This window comes from Daphnia magna, linkage group LG5 (genome assembly GCF_020631705.1).
Source record: "Daphnia magna isolate NIES linkage group LG5, ASM2063170v1.1, whole genome shotgun sequence".
NCBI lineage: Eukaryota > Metazoa > Arthropoda > Branchiopoda > Diplostraca > Daphniidae > Daphnia > Daphnia magna.
This window is the reverse complement of record NC_059186.1, coordinates 4,429,045-4,443,491: the sequence shown is the minus strand read 5'-3', so window position 1 is coordinate 4,443,491 and position 14,447 is coordinate 4,429,045. Positions and strand designations below refer to the sequence as shown.

At 40.0% G+C, this 14,447-nt stretch overlaps 19 non-coding genes across 19 annotated transcripts; all 19 read left to right on the top strand.

Moving 5' to 3' along the window:
* The first annotated feature begins 1,143 nt into the window (after window positions 1-1,143).
* LOC123472977 lies at window positions 1,144-1,265 on the top strand. Its single transcript, XR_006647439.1, has one exon. It is a non-coding gene; the product is annotated as a U5 spliceosomal RNA (small nuclear RNA).
* A 1,228-nt stretch (window positions 1,266-2,493) lies between these two features.
* On the top strand, window positions 2,494-2,716 carry LOC123472842. The gene has a single exon (XR_006647306.1). It is a non-coding gene; the product is annotated as a small nucleolar RNA U3 (small nucleolar RNA).
* A 643-nt stretch (window positions 2,717-3,359) lies between these two features.
* On the top strand, window positions 3,360-3,550 carry LOC123472753. The gene has a single exon (XR_006647233.1). It is a non-coding gene; the product is annotated as a U2 spliceosomal RNA (small nuclear RNA).
* Window positions 3,551-4,176: 626 nt separating this feature from the next.
* On the top strand, window positions 4,177-4,340 carry LOC123472711. Its single transcript, XR_006647192.1, has one exon. It is a non-coding gene; the product is annotated as a U1 spliceosomal RNA (small nuclear RNA).
* Window positions 4,341-4,614: 274 nt separating this feature from the next.
* On the top strand, window positions 4,615-4,733 carry LOC123472993. The gene has a single exon (XR_006647459.1). It is a non-coding gene; the product is annotated as a 5S ribosomal RNA (ribosomal RNA).
* Window positions 4,734-4,839: 106 nt separating this feature from the next.
* On the top strand, window positions 4,840-4,928 carry Trnah-gug. The gene is given in 2 exon segments: window positions 4,840-4,876; window positions 4,894-4,928. It is a non-coding gene; the product is annotated as a tRNA-His (tRNA).
* Window positions 4,929-5,319: 391 nt separating this feature from the next.
* LOC123472869 lies at window positions 5,320-5,462 on the top strand. The gene has a single exon (XR_006647332.1). It is a non-coding gene; the product is annotated as a U4 spliceosomal RNA (small nuclear RNA).
* Window positions 5,463-5,954: 492 nt separating this feature from the next.
* On the top strand, window positions 5,955-6,076 carry LOC123472976. The gene has a single exon (XR_006647437.1). It is a non-coding gene; the product is annotated as a U5 spliceosomal RNA (small nuclear RNA).
* A 1,228-nt stretch (window positions 6,077-7,304) lies between these two features.
* On the top strand, window positions 7,305-7,527 carry LOC123472841. The gene has a single exon (XR_006647305.1). It is a non-coding gene; the product is annotated as a small nucleolar RNA U3 (small nucleolar RNA).
* A 643-nt stretch (window positions 7,528-8,170) lies between these two features.
* LOC123472752 lies at window positions 8,171-8,361 on the top strand. Its single transcript, XR_006647232.1, has one exon. It is a non-coding gene; the product is annotated as a U2 spliceosomal RNA (small nuclear RNA).
* Window positions 8,362-8,986: 625 nt separating this feature from the next.
* Window positions 8,987-9,150, top strand: LOC123472710. Its single transcript, XR_006647191.1, has one exon. It is a non-coding gene; the product is annotated as a U1 spliceosomal RNA (small nuclear RNA).
* A 274-nt stretch (window positions 9,151-9,424) lies between these two features.
* Window positions 9,425-9,543, top strand: LOC123472992. The gene has a single exon (XR_006647457.1). It is a non-coding gene; the product is annotated as a 5S ribosomal RNA (ribosomal RNA).
* Window positions 9,544-9,650: 107 nt separating this feature from the next.
* On the top strand, window positions 9,651-9,739 carry Trnah-gug. Its single transcript is given in 2 exon segments — window positions 9,651-9,687; window positions 9,705-9,739. It is a non-coding gene; the product is annotated as a tRNA-His (tRNA).
* A 391-nt stretch (window positions 9,740-10,130) lies between these two features.
* LOC123472901 lies at window positions 10,131-10,272 on the top strand. The gene has a single exon (XR_006647364.1). It is a non-coding gene; the product is annotated as a U4 spliceosomal RNA (small nuclear RNA).
* Window positions 10,273-10,764: 492 nt separating this feature from the next.
* LOC123472974 lies at window positions 10,765-10,886 on the top strand. Its single transcript, XR_006647435.1, has one exon. It is a non-coding gene; the product is annotated as a U5 spliceosomal RNA (small nuclear RNA).
* A 1,229-nt stretch (window positions 10,887-12,115) lies between these two features.
* Window positions 12,116-12,338, top strand: LOC123472843. Its single transcript, XR_006647307.1, has one exon. It is a non-coding gene; the product is annotated as a small nucleolar RNA U3 (small nucleolar RNA).
* Window positions 12,339-12,981: 643 nt separating this feature from the next.
* On the top strand, window positions 12,982-13,172 carry LOC123472751. Its single transcript, XR_006647231.1, has one exon. It is a non-coding gene; the product is annotated as a U2 spliceosomal RNA (small nuclear RNA).
* A 625-nt stretch (window positions 13,173-13,797) lies between these two features.
* On the top strand, window positions 13,798-13,961 carry LOC123472709. The gene has a single exon (XR_006647190.1). It is a non-coding gene; the product is annotated as a U1 spliceosomal RNA (small nuclear RNA).
* Window positions 13,962-14,235: 274 nt separating this feature from the next.
* LOC123472991 lies at window positions 14,236-14,354 on the top strand. Its single transcript, XR_006647456.1, has one exon. It is a non-coding gene; the product is annotated as a 5S ribosomal RNA (ribosomal RNA).
* The last annotated feature ends 93 nt before the right edge of the window (window positions 14,355-14,447 follow it).

Here is a 14,447-nt window from a genome sequence, read left to right as displayed (position 1 = left end):
ATTTTTATATTAAATTTTTTAGTTTTTTTTTTCAAGAAATACAAAAAACCAAAAAGTGTATCAATTGCCCCCACTCTCCCCTAGTTAATCTCAACCAATTTATTTCTTGTTTTGGGAAAAAATGGAAAAGGGTGTGTTACGTATGTATTTTGGTTTAGTAAAGTTCACGATTTCTGAAACGTTAACTTTGTTTTGATAAAACCGCCGTAGTTTATGAACAGAGGTTCCGAAAATCCGATGTTGAAAAAACAGGGATTTACCTTATCACTTCAAACGGGAAATTTGCTGAATAAAACCAAAAGAGTTGTACCGGATGTGTAATGACATCATGTAGATGACACTTCTTACCAGTGTTCTGTCGAATGTTTTAAAAAAGAATGCTGTTTATTATTCGGGATCGTTGTTCCACAATAATCCCATAACTACGTCATTGTATGCAAAGGTGTGTGAATTAACAAAACTAAAGGAATTTTCACGAAATTTGATAACTACACAACAATTTACATCGATAATCTACAAGTTTGTACGTAGACTTCATACGTGCTCCATATAATGAAATAAATTTCCATTTTAAAGACATCAATCGCTACAATTTTTATTGTTTCAAAAATCAGAAATGAAATACTTTTTAAAATCGTGATTCTTGATTCTTATTCTTTTGGCGTTACGCTCTCTTAAAGAACGTTAACACTGTTTTCAGTTATTGTTTACTGTTGTCTGCTTTGCGATTGGTTAATCAATCCCACATATATCAAAGGTTGGGAAACCTGAATTTCTGTCTATAGAATCGTGTTTGTTCAACTTAGCGGATGGATCCCCCCCACCCCTATACAACAAAGAAAAAAAACTAAAGGACTTGCAGAATAAATAGGTTTCGTCACCTTTCCCAATTCAGCTTACCCACCCCGTTTGCCTTAGACTTCGTTTATGTTTCACTCAGCTTAAGTTAACTCAGTTGAAAATCAAAAGAGGAAACTATTTTTACATGAGCTTTATACAGCATGAAGGTTTTTAGTGACTGTTTCAAATCTAACAGAAAATAGTCGTCGCATTACGGTTGAATATGTCTGTTTATTGCCGTGACTTTACCAAAGTGGTATGAAGTTGGGAAATGAAGAAAGACCAACTGATTTCAGTTGTTAATCACTCTGGTTTCTAATCAATACCCGGATAAATCTTTCGCCTTTTACTAAAGATTTCCGTGGTTAGGAGCACTGATGAGTCTATATGACTTATTTTTCGAACGCCTGGTCCTTAGACTGGGCACCTCAAATATAAATAAATAAATTCTCGTTATTAAGTCAGTAAAGTAGTGAAAGCAGAATATTTCCAATGTAATTGGAGAATAAAAGAATATTAAGATTCCTCCATTTCATGTTTATCAACAAAAGGTAAATTACACCGCCATCTTAGCGATCCGTTGAAGTTGGTTGAAAACGCGGCCGAGGGCGCGAAGCGCCCGATGGCCGCAAACTTTAGATGCAGTTCAACATATAAGTATTCAGGTCCCTCCATTTCATGCTTTTCCAAATCATTAAAATTGTATGCAAACACCACCGTTCCATACGCACAAGTTGAAAACGCGGCCGAGGGCGCGAAGCGCCCGATGGCCGCATAGAAACTTCAATTGAAATTGAACGTTTAGGTATTCAGATTATTATTCAGTATTAGCTTTGGGCTGTGACAGTAACAGTGAATCGTTATTGAGCTTAACGGAGCGGGTTGATATTCAGATGCAATCATGCCAATCACTTGAGCTTTCACTCTTTTACCCAATTGCAATATTTTAGATTTAGAGATTTAGGGTGGAGCTTATTGTTGTGGCAGTATTTCACTTTTGAAGCAGAAACCAACCCATTGAAACCCATTCTTTCCTTAATAGAAATAAAAAGAAAGAGGTTTGACTGTTTTGTCGAGGCTAATTCATGTCGTACATTCACGGGCGCGATCCTACTACTGCTCGACACGGGAACTTTTGGCTGCTTAGTTTCCTTCCTGGCCCGTTTTGCTCCTCCTTAGCTAACCTGCACCCATTAAATTCCTTCAATGGGTCCATGTTGATGCCCAACTTAGTGCGGACGCCTGATCAACATGCACGGTCACGAAGTAGGAATCCTCGTCTCAAGTCATCCACACTATCAAGCCTCCCAGAAGCAGGATTACAGATGCGTGCCACACATCCAGCTGAAGTATTAATGTCTGACGATCGATTGTATTTCTTGGATGAAGCGCGATATAAGAAATTGGCGAGTGACCCTCAACAAACTGCTTTTAATTTCCGCCGTGCTCTAAATACCGTCGTTGTTTCGCCATTTCAGCTGTTTGTATTGAATGAACACAACGCGCCGTGTCGTTGTGTAGCGCTTTTCCACATAATTCACTTCTAGGACGAACTCGTTAACGATAAAAACCACGTAATTTTACGAATAGAATCATTAATGCTGTTTCATTTTGCATAATCGATTTATTCTCTTGCAAATTTATTTCATCTTTAAGATCATACTTCACAGGATCATTTCTGTAGTATATCTTGACTTGTTTCCCACCAGAAACATTTCTCCAATCAACCCGCGATGACGAGTAATGACGCTGGCTTCTGAGAGTGAAACAGGTTGCGATCGTAGCCACTTGCGTGGTATCTGCTCGTAGCCATTGAGGACCGTTTCCGGTGTTCCCTTGTGGCACACTGGAAGGAAACCGGCGTTTTCAGAGCGGTAATTTAGCAAAGCATAGAAAAATGAACTTACTGATTCCTCTGATATCCGTAAAACGTTAAATCCAATTGCCTCGCTTCTTTAGCGTTTCGTGTTATCGATATCAAAATAGCTAACGTTTCCATGTGTAGATTTCATTGATCGAATCCTGTGCCCTTTAATAAGAATTTCGCACATTGGCAGGCGTAGTATTTCAAACATGTGACGTTCACTAATGTCTTCACGTAACATTTCTTCCTGTTGTTCGTTGTTGTCTCTGCGTAACATTAACTTGGTTGCTGCAAAAACAGCTGCGTTACGTATTCCAAGGATTCTATCCAGCATGTTTTCTGATGCGTGTGCAGAGTGTGCAGAGTTTGCTACTAGGTGGAGTTGATTGACTCAAACGGATAGTGCACTGCAATCACCAGCTTCACATATAATATAATATTGGAACCGTTTAGCCTAATAACCTATTTGTATCAAAAGAGAAGATAAAAACTAATGAGTTGTATTGGCCTTCAACAGTGCCAGGCAGGGTTCTAGCAACAGCCTGGTTTCCTGGTGACTTTCTTCGTTTTGCGATAGTGGTTTGCTCTTTTTGTTCATCAGCCATATTTTCGAGATCCGTATGGCATATAACACCCAGTAACTTGAGTTTCAGTTATCGCTTCTCGGCCTTTTGGCTAAGATCAAAGTGTAGTATCTGTTCTTATCAGCTTAATATCTGATACGGGTTCAAATGAACCCCAGAATATTAAACTGATTTTTGGAATTCGGTGGGATGTCAATGCTTGCATTGATCCTGCCACGGGTTGACCCGGTATTGCAGTACCTCCGGGCTCGGCTCACCCCTTAAAAGGGATGTTTTACTGAATTAAATAAATTTATAAGTGCTCTTCTCTATTAATCTCGCATCATTATGAGGTGGAAAAACTGACATAAATACGATATCTACATATTTTCTTATCCTCAACATATCACTATTCCATCGAAAGTCATATGGCTGCTGGAGATGTATCTTTCGACAGCTTTCACTAAGTATGGAACATGGTTAAATAATTGCAGCCCAACAAGTTATGTCCCTCAAAGGGAACGAGTTTTATTTAGAGCTATCCATTCAAATTGGTTCTAGTTTAATTGATTGTTCGGCAATCTGACATGCAGACATGTCTCTCATGAATATTGTTGTTTAGATCAGTTGAGCAGTATAGACGAAAAAACAGTGCAATTCGACGTCTCCATTTGGGAGGAAGAAGTTTTCCCAAATGAGAGCATTTTTCTTCTAACCCAGAAATGGCTGTAAGTTTTCGATTTTCTAAATAAGAGCTTTATAGGATCAACTATGCTCAATCCCATCTTTCAGTTTTATGCGTAATTCCATGTGCGATAGTTCTTTGTTGAGCTCTATGATTTAGTGTACTTCGTCGTTATTGTTTGTCTACCAAAAACTATGAGTAATCGCCAAGTATTGACAAAAATCATACTTACCTGGCTCAGAGGCAACCATGATCACCAAGGTGGTTCCTCCAGGGTGAGGCCTTTCCATTGCACTAAGGATGGGCTGACCCTTGCGATTAATCCAAATGTGATTAACTCGGGAGTACAATTTTTGGTAGTGGGGGACTGCGTTCGCGCCGTCCCCTGAGCAGCAGAATCTATAATACTAACTGAACCAGACTTGGACGAATACTTTTCACTTGGTAAATCAGTCACCGTGTGATCAAAACCATTGCATTAAAGGCGTTATTCTTCACTTAAATATGCAAACTATTAAACGAAACGCAAAGATTGCATTTGTCAAGCCCGATAAGAAAGTCACTTATGATGCTTAAACGTAAAAATGGCGGATACTTTGTGATAATTGATGTACGCCAACAACGATTCAGACATATGCGTTGTAAATTTTACATTCAATACTGTCAACGGCCATACCACGTAGAACTCACCCGGTCTCGTCAGCTCCCGGAAGTTAAGCTACGTCGGGTCCCGTTAGTACTTGGATGGGTGACCGCTTGGGAATACGGGATGCTGTTGGCATTTCTTTTTTCAATTTATTCAGATTTTAACAGACCAACACAATATATTTATGATCCTTAATGTGATTGTGTGGAAATGTTTACGTGTGTGGAAACGTTGTAATTTGGCCGTGATCGTCTAGTGGTTAGGACCCTACGTTGTGGGGTCTGATAGCGTAAAACCGTAGTAACCCAGGTTCGAATCCTGGTCACGGCATTTCAAAGCTAGTGGAAAAGCACAATGAGATAGCAACTGAGTAATTTTCGTTCAGTTGTTGTAGGTTTTTACTGATTTTATGGTTAAGTAAACGGGAATGGGTTCAGCAAATTTGACCTGTAAACTGAAACAATTCCTGTGCGTTCACTTGAGCTGGCGAAAAGCATTGTAATTTGCATGAATTTTACTACTCAACGGTGTTGTATGGCAACATGTGAAATATTCGTAAAATGAACTATATTCTTTATAGGTATGTGAGTGTAAAACTGAAAGCAGCAAAATGATTAGTTTAATCGAGAAGCAGTACCTTGCCTGATGTTGTTGGTGTCAACGTCCGTGCGGAATCGACAAGAAAAAGGTTCAAGTAGTAGGGCTCTCTCATGTGAAATTTAGCTTTGCGCAGTGGCAATATCATAACCAATGAGGGTCTCCCCGAGGTGTGATTATTGCTAGTTGAAAACTTTAACCAATACCCCGCCACGATGAAGTGAAACATTCTTTGTTGTCGGCAATTTTTGACAGCTCCAGCAGGAGCAGATTCTCTTAAAGAACGTTAACACTGTGTTCAGTTATTGTTTACTGTTGTCTGCTTGATTACCCTTTAGTAAGCGATTGGTTAATCAATCCCACATATATCAAAGGTTGGGAAACCTGAATTTCTGTCTATAGAATCGTGTTTGTTCAACTTAGCGGATGGATCCCCCCCACCCCTATACAACAAAGAAAAAAAACTAAAGGACTTGCAGAATAAATAGGTTTCGTCACCTTTCCCAATTCAGCTTACCCACCCCGTTTGCCTTAGACTTCGTTTATGTTTCACTCAGCTTAAGTTAACTCAGTTGAAAATCAAAAGAGGAAACTATTTTTACATGAGCTTTATACAGCATGAAGGTTTTTAGTGACTGTTTCAAATCTAACAGAAAATAGTCGTCGCATTACGGTTGAATATGTCTGTTTATTGCCGTGACTTTACCAAAGTGGTATGAAGTTGGGAATGAAGAAAGACCAACTGATTTCAGTTGTTAATCACTCTGGTTTCTAATCAATACCCGGATAAATCTTTCGCCTTTTACTAAAGATTTCCGTGGTTAGGAGCACTGATGAGTCTATATGACTTATTTTTCGAACGCCTGGTCCTTAGACTGGGCACCTCAAATATAAATAAATAAATTCTCGTTATTAAGTCAGTAAAGTAGTGAAAGCAGAATATTTCCAATGTAATTGGAGAATAAAAGAATATTAAGATTCCTCCATTTCATGTTTATCAACAAAAGGTAAATTACACCGCCATCTTAGCGATCCGTTGAAGTTGGTTGAAAACGCGGCCGAGGGCGCGAAGCGCCCGATGGCCGCAAACTTTAGATGCAGTTCAACATATAAGTATTCAGGTCCCTCCATTTCATGCTTTTCCAAATCATTAAAATTGTATGCAAACACCACCGTTCCATACGCACAAGTTGAAAACGCGGCCGAGGGCGCGAAGCGCCCGATGGCCGCATAGAAACTTCAATTGAAATTGAACGTTTAGGTATTCAGATTATTATTCAGTATTAGCTTTGGGCTGTGACAGTAACAGTGAATCGTTATTGAGCTTAACGGAGCGGGTTGATATTCAGATGCAATCATGCCAATCACTTGAGCTTTCACTCTTTTACCCAATTGCAATATTTTAGATTTAGAGATTTAGGGTGGAGCTTATTGTTGTGGCAGTATTTCACTTTTGAAGCAGAAACCAACCCATTGAAACCCATTCTTTCCTTAATAGAAATAAAAAGAAAGAGGTTTGACTGTTTTGTCGAGGCTAATTCATGTCGTACATTCACGGGCGCGATCCTACTACTGCTCGACACGGGAACTTTTGGCTGCTTAGTTTCCTTCCTGGCCCGTTTTGCTCCTCCTTAGCTAACCTGCACCCATTAAATTCCTTCAATGGGTCCATGTTGATGCCCAACTTAGTGCGGACGCCTGATCAACATGCACGGTCACGAAGTAGGAATCCTCGTCTCAAGTCATCCACACTATCAAGCCTCCCAGAAGCAGGATTACAGATGCGTGCCACACATCCAGCTGAAGTATTAATGTCTGACGATCGATTGTATTTCTTGGATGAAGCGCGATATAAGAAATTGGCGAGTGACCCTCAACAAACTGCTTTTAATTTCCGCCGTGCTCTAAATACCGTCGTTGTTTCGCCATTTCAGCTGTTTGTATTGAATGAACACAACGCGCCGTGTCGTTGTGTAGCGCTTTTCCACATAATTCACTTCTAGGACGAACTCGTTAACGATAAAAACCACGTAATTTTACGAATAGAATCATTAATGCTGTTTCATTTTGCATAATCGATTTATTCTCTTGCAAATTTATTTCATCTTTAAGATCATACTTCACAGGATCATTTCTGTAGTATATCTTGACTTGTTTCCCACCAGAAACATTTCTCCAATCAACCCGCGATGACGAGTAATGACGCTGGCTTCTGAGAGTGAAACAGGTTGCGATCGTAGCCACTTGCGTGGTATCTGCTCGTAGCCATTGAGGACCGTTTCCGGTGTTCCCTTGTGGCACACTGGAAGGAAACCGGCGTTTTCAGAGCGGTAATTTAGCAAAGCATAGAAAAATGAACTTACTGATTCCTCTGATATCCGTAAAACGTTAAATCCAATTGCCTCGCTTCTTTAGCGTTTCGTGTTATCGATATCAAAATAGCTAACGTTTCCATGTGTAGATTTCATTGATCGAATCCTGTGCCCTTTAATAAGAATTTCGCACATTGGCAGGCGTAGTATTTCAAACATGTGACGTTCACTAATGTCTTCACGTAACATTTCTTCCTGTTGTTCGTTGTTGTCTCTGCGTAACATTAACTTGGTTGCTGCAAAAACAGCTGCGTTACGTATTCCAAGGATTCTATCCAGCATGTTTTCTGATGCGTGTGCAGAGTGTGCAGAGTTTGCTACTAGGTGGAGTTGATTGACTCAAACGGATAGTGCACTGCAATCACCAGCTTCACATATAATATAATATTGGAACCGTTTAGCCTAATAACCTATTTGTATCAAAAGAGAAGATAAAAACTAATGAGTTGTATTGGCCTTCAACAGTGCCAGGCAGGGTTCTAGCAACAGCCTGGTTTCCTGGTGACTTTCTTCGTTTTGCGATAGTGGTTTGCTCTTTTTGTTCATCAGCCATATTTTCGAGATCCGTATGGCATATAACACCCAGTAACTTGAGTTTCAGTTATCGCTTCTCGGCCTTTTGGCTAAGATCAAAGTGTAGTATCTGTTCTTATCAGCTTAATATCTGATACGGGTTCAAATGAACCCCAGAATATTAAACTGATTTTTGGAATTCGGTGGGATGTCAATGCTTGCATTGATCCTGCCACGGGTTGACCCGGTATTGCAGTACCTCCGGGCTCGGCTCACCCCTTAAAAGGGATGTTTTACTGAATTAAATAAATTTATAAGTGCTCTTCTCTATTAATCTCGCATCATTATGAGGTGGAAAAACTGACATAAATACGATATCTACATATTTTCTTATCCTCAACATATCACTATTCCATCGAAAGTCATATGGCTGCTGGAGATGTATCTTTCGACAGCTTTCACTAAGTATGGAACATGGTTAAATAATTGCAGCCCAACAAGTTATGTCCCTCAAAGGGAACGAGTTTTATTTAGAGCTATCCATTCAAATTGGTTCTAGTTTAATTGATTGTTCGGCAATCTGACATGCAGACATGTCTCTCATGAATATTGTTGTTTAGATCAGTTGAGCAGTATAGACGAAAAAACAGTGCATTCGACGTCTCCATTTGGGAGGAAGAAGTTTTCCCAAATGAGAGCATTTTTCTTCTAACCCAGAAATGGCTGTAAGTTTTCGATTTTCTAAATAAGAGCTTTATAGGATCAACTATGCTCAATCCCATCTTTCAGTTTTATGCGTAATTCCATGTGCGATAGTTCTTTGTTGAGCTCTATGATTTAGTGTACTTCGTCGTTATTGTTTGTCTACCAAAAACTATGAGTAATCGCCAAGTATTGACAAAAATCATACTTACCTGGCTCAGAGGCAACCATGATCACCAAGGTGGTTCCTCCAGGGTGAGGCCTTTCCATTGCACTAAGGATGGGCTGACCCTTGCGATTAATCCAAATGTGATTAACTCGGGAGTACAATTTTTGGTAGTGGGGGACTGCGTTCGCGCCGTCCCCTGAGCAGCAGAATCTATAATACTAACTGAACCAGACTTGGACGAATACTTTTCACTTGGTAAATCAGTCACCGTGTGATCAAAACCATTGCATTAAAGGCGTTATTCTTCACTTAAATATGCAAACTATTAAACGAAACGCAAAGATTGCATTTGTCAAGCCCGATAAGAAAGTCACTTATGATGCTTAAACGTAAAAATGGCGGATACTTTGTGATAATTGATGTACGCCAACAACGATTCAGACATATGCGTTGTAAATTTTACATTCAATACTGTCAACGGCCATACCACGTAGAACTCACCCGGTCTCGTCAGCTCCCGGAAGTTAAGCTACGTCGGGTCCCGTTAGTACTTGGATGGGTGACCGCTTGGGAATACGGGATGCTGTTGGCATTTCTTTTTTCAATTTATTCAGATTTTAACATGACCAACACAATATATTTATGATCCTTAATGTGATTGTGTGGAAACGTTTACGTGTGTGGAAACGTTGTAATTTGGCCGTGATCGTCTAGTGGTTAGGACCCTACGTTGTGGGGTCTGATAGCGTAAAACCGTAGTAACCCAGGTTCGAATCCTGGTCACGGCATTTCAAAGCTAGTGGAAAAGCACAATGAGATAGCAACTGAGTAATTTTCGTTCAGTTGTTGTAGGTTTTTACTGATTTTATGGTTAAGTAAACGGGAATGGGTTCAGCAAATTTGACCTGTAAACTGAAACAATTCCTGTGCGTTCACTTGAGCTGGCGAAAAGCATTGTAATTTGCATGAATTTTACTACTCAACGGTGTTGTATGGCAACATGTGAAATATTCGTAAAATGAACTATATTCTTTATAGGTATGTGAGTGTAAAACTGAAAGCAGCAAAATGATTAGTTTAATCGAGAAGCAGTACCTTGCCTGATGTTGTTGGTGTCAACGTCCGTGCGGAATCGACAAGAAAAAGGTTCAAGTAGTAGGGCTCTCTCATGTGAAATTTAGCTTTGCGCAGTGGCAATATCATAACCAATGAGGGTCTCCCGAGGTGTGATTATTGCTAGTTGAAAACTTTAACCAATACCCCGCCACGATGAAGTGAAACATTCTTTGTTGTCGGCAATTTTTGACAGCTCCAGCAGGAGCAGATTCTCTTAAAGAACGTTAACACTGTGTTCAGTTATTGTTTACTGTTGTCTGCTTGATTACCCTTTAGTAAGCGATTGGTTAATCAATCCCACATATATCAAAGGTTGGGAAACCTGAATTTCTGTCTATAGAATCGTGTTTGTTCAACTTAGCGGATGGATCCCCCCCACCCCTATACAACAAAGAAAAAAAACTAAAGGACTTGCAGAATAAATAGGTTTCGTCACCTTTCCCAATTCAGCTTACCCACCCTGTTTGCCTTAGACTTCGTTTATGTTTCACTCAGCTTAAGTTAACTCAGTTGAAAATCAAAAGAGGAAACTATTTTTACATGAGCTTTATACAGCATGAAGGTTTTTAGTGACTGTTTCAAATCTAACAGAAAATAGTCGTCGCATTACGGTTGAATATGTCTGTTTATTGCCGTGACTTTACCAAAGTGGTATGAAGTTGGGAATGAAGAAAGACCAACTGATTTCAGTTGTTAATCACTCTGGTTTCTAATCAATACCCGGATAAATCTTTCGCCTTTTACTAAAGATTTCCGTGGTTAGGAGCACTGATGAGTCTATATGACTTATTTTTCGAACGCCTGGTCCTTAGACTGGGCACCTCAAATATAAATAAATAAATTCTCGTTATTAAGTCAGTAAAGTAGTGAAAGCAGAATATTTCCAATGTAATTGGAGAATAAAAGAATATTAAGATTCCTCCATTTCATGTTTATCAACAAAAGGTAAATTACACCGCCATCTTAGCGATCCGTTGAAGTTGGTTGAAAACGCGGCCGAGGGCGCGAAGCGCCCGATGGCCGCAAACTTTAGATGCAGTTCAACATATAAGTATTCAGGTCCCTCCATTTCATGCTTTTCCAAATCATTAAAATTGTATGCAAACACCACCGTTCCATACGCACAAGTTGAAAACGCGGCCGAGGGCGCGAAGCGCCCGATGGCCGCATAGAAACTTCAATTGAAATTGAACGTTTAGGTATTCAGATTATTATTCAGTATTAGCTTTGGGCTGTGACAGTAACAGTGAATCGTTATTGAGCTTAACGGAGCGGGTTGATATTCAGATGCAATCATGCCAATCACTTGAGCTTTCACTCTTTTACCCAATTGCAATATTTTAGATTTAGAGATTTAGGGTGGAGCTTATTGTTGTGGCAGTATTTCACTTTTGAAGCAGAAACCAACCCATTGAAACCCATTCTTTCCTTAATAGAAATAAAAAGAAAGAGGTTTGACTGTTTTGTCGAGGCTAATTCATGTCGTACATTCACGGGCGCGATCCTACTACTGCTCGACACGGGAACTTTTGGCTGCTTAGTTTCCTTCCTGGCCCGTTTTGCTCCCTCCTTAGCTAACCTGCACCCATTAAATTCCTTCAATGGGTCCATGTTGATGCCCAACTTAGTGCGGACGCCTGATCAACATGCACGGTCACGAAGTAGGAATCCTCGTCTCAAGTCATCCACACTATCAAGCCTCCCAGAAGCAGGATTACAGATGCGTGCCACACATCCAGCTGAAGTATTAATGTCTGACGATCGATTGTATTTCTTGGATGAAGCGCGATATAAGAAATTGGCGAGTGACCCTCAACAAACTGCTTTTAATTTCCGCCGTGCTCTAAATACCGTCGTTGTTTCGCCATTTCAGCTGTTTGTATTGAATGAACACAACGCGCCGTGTCGTTGTGTAGCGCTTTTCCACATAATTCACTTCTAGGACGAACTCGTTAACGATAAAAACCACGTAATTTTACGAATAGAATCATTAATGCTGTTTCATTTTGCATAATCGATTTATTCTCTTGCAAATTTATTTCATCTTTAAGATCATACTTCACAGGATCATTTCTGTAGTATATCTTGACTTGTTTCCCACCAGAAACATTTCTCCAATCAACCCGCGATGACGAGTAATGACGCTGGCTTCTGAGAGTGAAACAGGTTGGGATCGTAGCCACTTGCGTGGTATCTGCTCGTAGCCATTGAGGACCGTTTCCGGTGTTCCCTTGTGGCACACTGGAAGGAAACCGGCGTTTTCAGAGCGGTAATTTAGCAAAGCATAGAAAAATGAACTTACTGATTCCTCTGATATCCGTAAAACGTTAAATCCAATTGCCTCGCTTCTTTAGCGTTTCGTGTTATCGATATCAAAATAGCTAACGTTTCCATGTGTAGATTTCATTGATCGAATCCTGTGCCCTTTAATAAGAATTTCGCACATTGGCAGGCGTAGTATTTCAAACATGTGACGTTCACTAATGTCTTCACGTAACATTTCTTCCTGTTGTTCGTTGTTGTCTCTGCGTAACATTAACTTGGTTGCTGCAAAAACAGCTGCGTTACGTATTCCAAGGATTCTATCCAGCATGTTTTCTGATGCGTGTGCAGAGTGTGCAGAGTTTGCTACTAGGTGGAGTTGATTGACTCAAACGGATAGTGCACTGCAATCACCAGCTTCACATATAATATAATATTGGAACCGTTTAGCCTAATAACCTATTTGTATCAAAAGAGAAGATAAAAACTAATGAGTTGTATTGGCCTTCAACAGTGCCAGGCAGGGTTCTAGCAACAGCCTGGTTTCCTGGTGACTTTCTTCGTTTTGCGATAGTGGTTTGCTCTTTTTGTTCATCAGCCATATTTTCGAGATCCGTATGGCATATAACACCCAGTAACTTGAGTTTCAGTTATCGCTTCTCGGCCTTTTGGCTAAGATCAAAGTGTAGTATCTGTTCTTATCAGCTTAATATCTGATACGGGTTCAAATGAACCCCAGAATATTAAACTGATTTTTGGAATTCGGTGGGATGTCAATGCTTGCATTGATCCTGCCACGGGTTGACCCGGTATTGCAGTACCTCCGGGCTCGGCTCACCCCTTAAAAGGGATGTTTTACTGAATTAAATAAATTTATAAGTGCTCTTCTCTATTAATCTCGCATCATTATGAGGTGGAAAAACTGACATAAATACGATATCTACATATTTTCTTATCCTCAACATATCACTATTCCATCGAAAGTCATATGGCTGCTGGAGATGTATCTTTCGACAGCTTTCACTAAGTATGGAACATGGTTAAATAATTGCAGCCCAACAAGTTATGTCCCTCAAAGGGAACGAGTTTTATTTAGAGCTATCCATTCAAATTGGTTCTAGTTTAATTGATTGTTCGGCAATCTGACATGCAGACATGTCTCTCATGAATATTGTTGTTTAGATCAGTTGAGCAGTATAGACGAAAAAACAGTGCATTCGACGTCTCCATTTGGGAGGAAGAAGTTTTCCCAAATGAGAGCATTTTTCTTCTAACCCAGAAATGGCTGTAAGTTTTCGATTTTCTAAATAAGAGCTTTATAGGATCAACTATGCTCAATCCCATCTTTCAGTTTTATGCGTAATTCCATGTGCGATAGTTCTTTGTTGAGCTCTATGATTTAGTGTACTTCGTCGTTATTGTTTGTCTACCAAAAACTATGAGTAATCGCCAAGTATTGACAAAAATCATACTTACCTGGCTCAGAGGCAACCATGATCACCAAGGTGGTTCCTCCAGGGTGAGGCCTTTCCATTGCACTAAGGATGGGCTGACCCTTGCGATTAATCCAAATGTGATTAACTCGGGAGTACAATTTTTGGTAGTGGGGGACTGCGTTCGCGCCGTCCCCTGAGCAGCAGAATCTATAATACTAACTGAACCAGACTTGGACGAATACTTTTCACTTGGTAAATCAGTCACCGTGTGATCAAAACCATTGCATTAAAGGCGTTATTCTTCACTTAAATATGCAAACTATTAAACGAAACGCAAAGATTGCATTTGTCAAGCCCGATAAGAAAGTCACTTATGATGCTTAAACGTAAAAATGGCGGATACTTTGTGATAATTGATGTACGCCAACAACGATTCAGACATATGCGTTGTAAATTTTACATTCAATACTGTCAACGGCCATACCACGTAGAACTCACCCGGTCTCGTCAGCTCCCGGAAGTTAAGCTACGTCGGGTCCCGTTAGTACTTGGATGGGTGACCGCTTGGGAATACGGGATGCTGTTGGCATTTCTTTTTTCAATTTATTCAGATTTTAACATGACCAACACAATATATTTATGATCCTTAATGTGATTGTGTGGAAACGTTTACGTGTGTGGA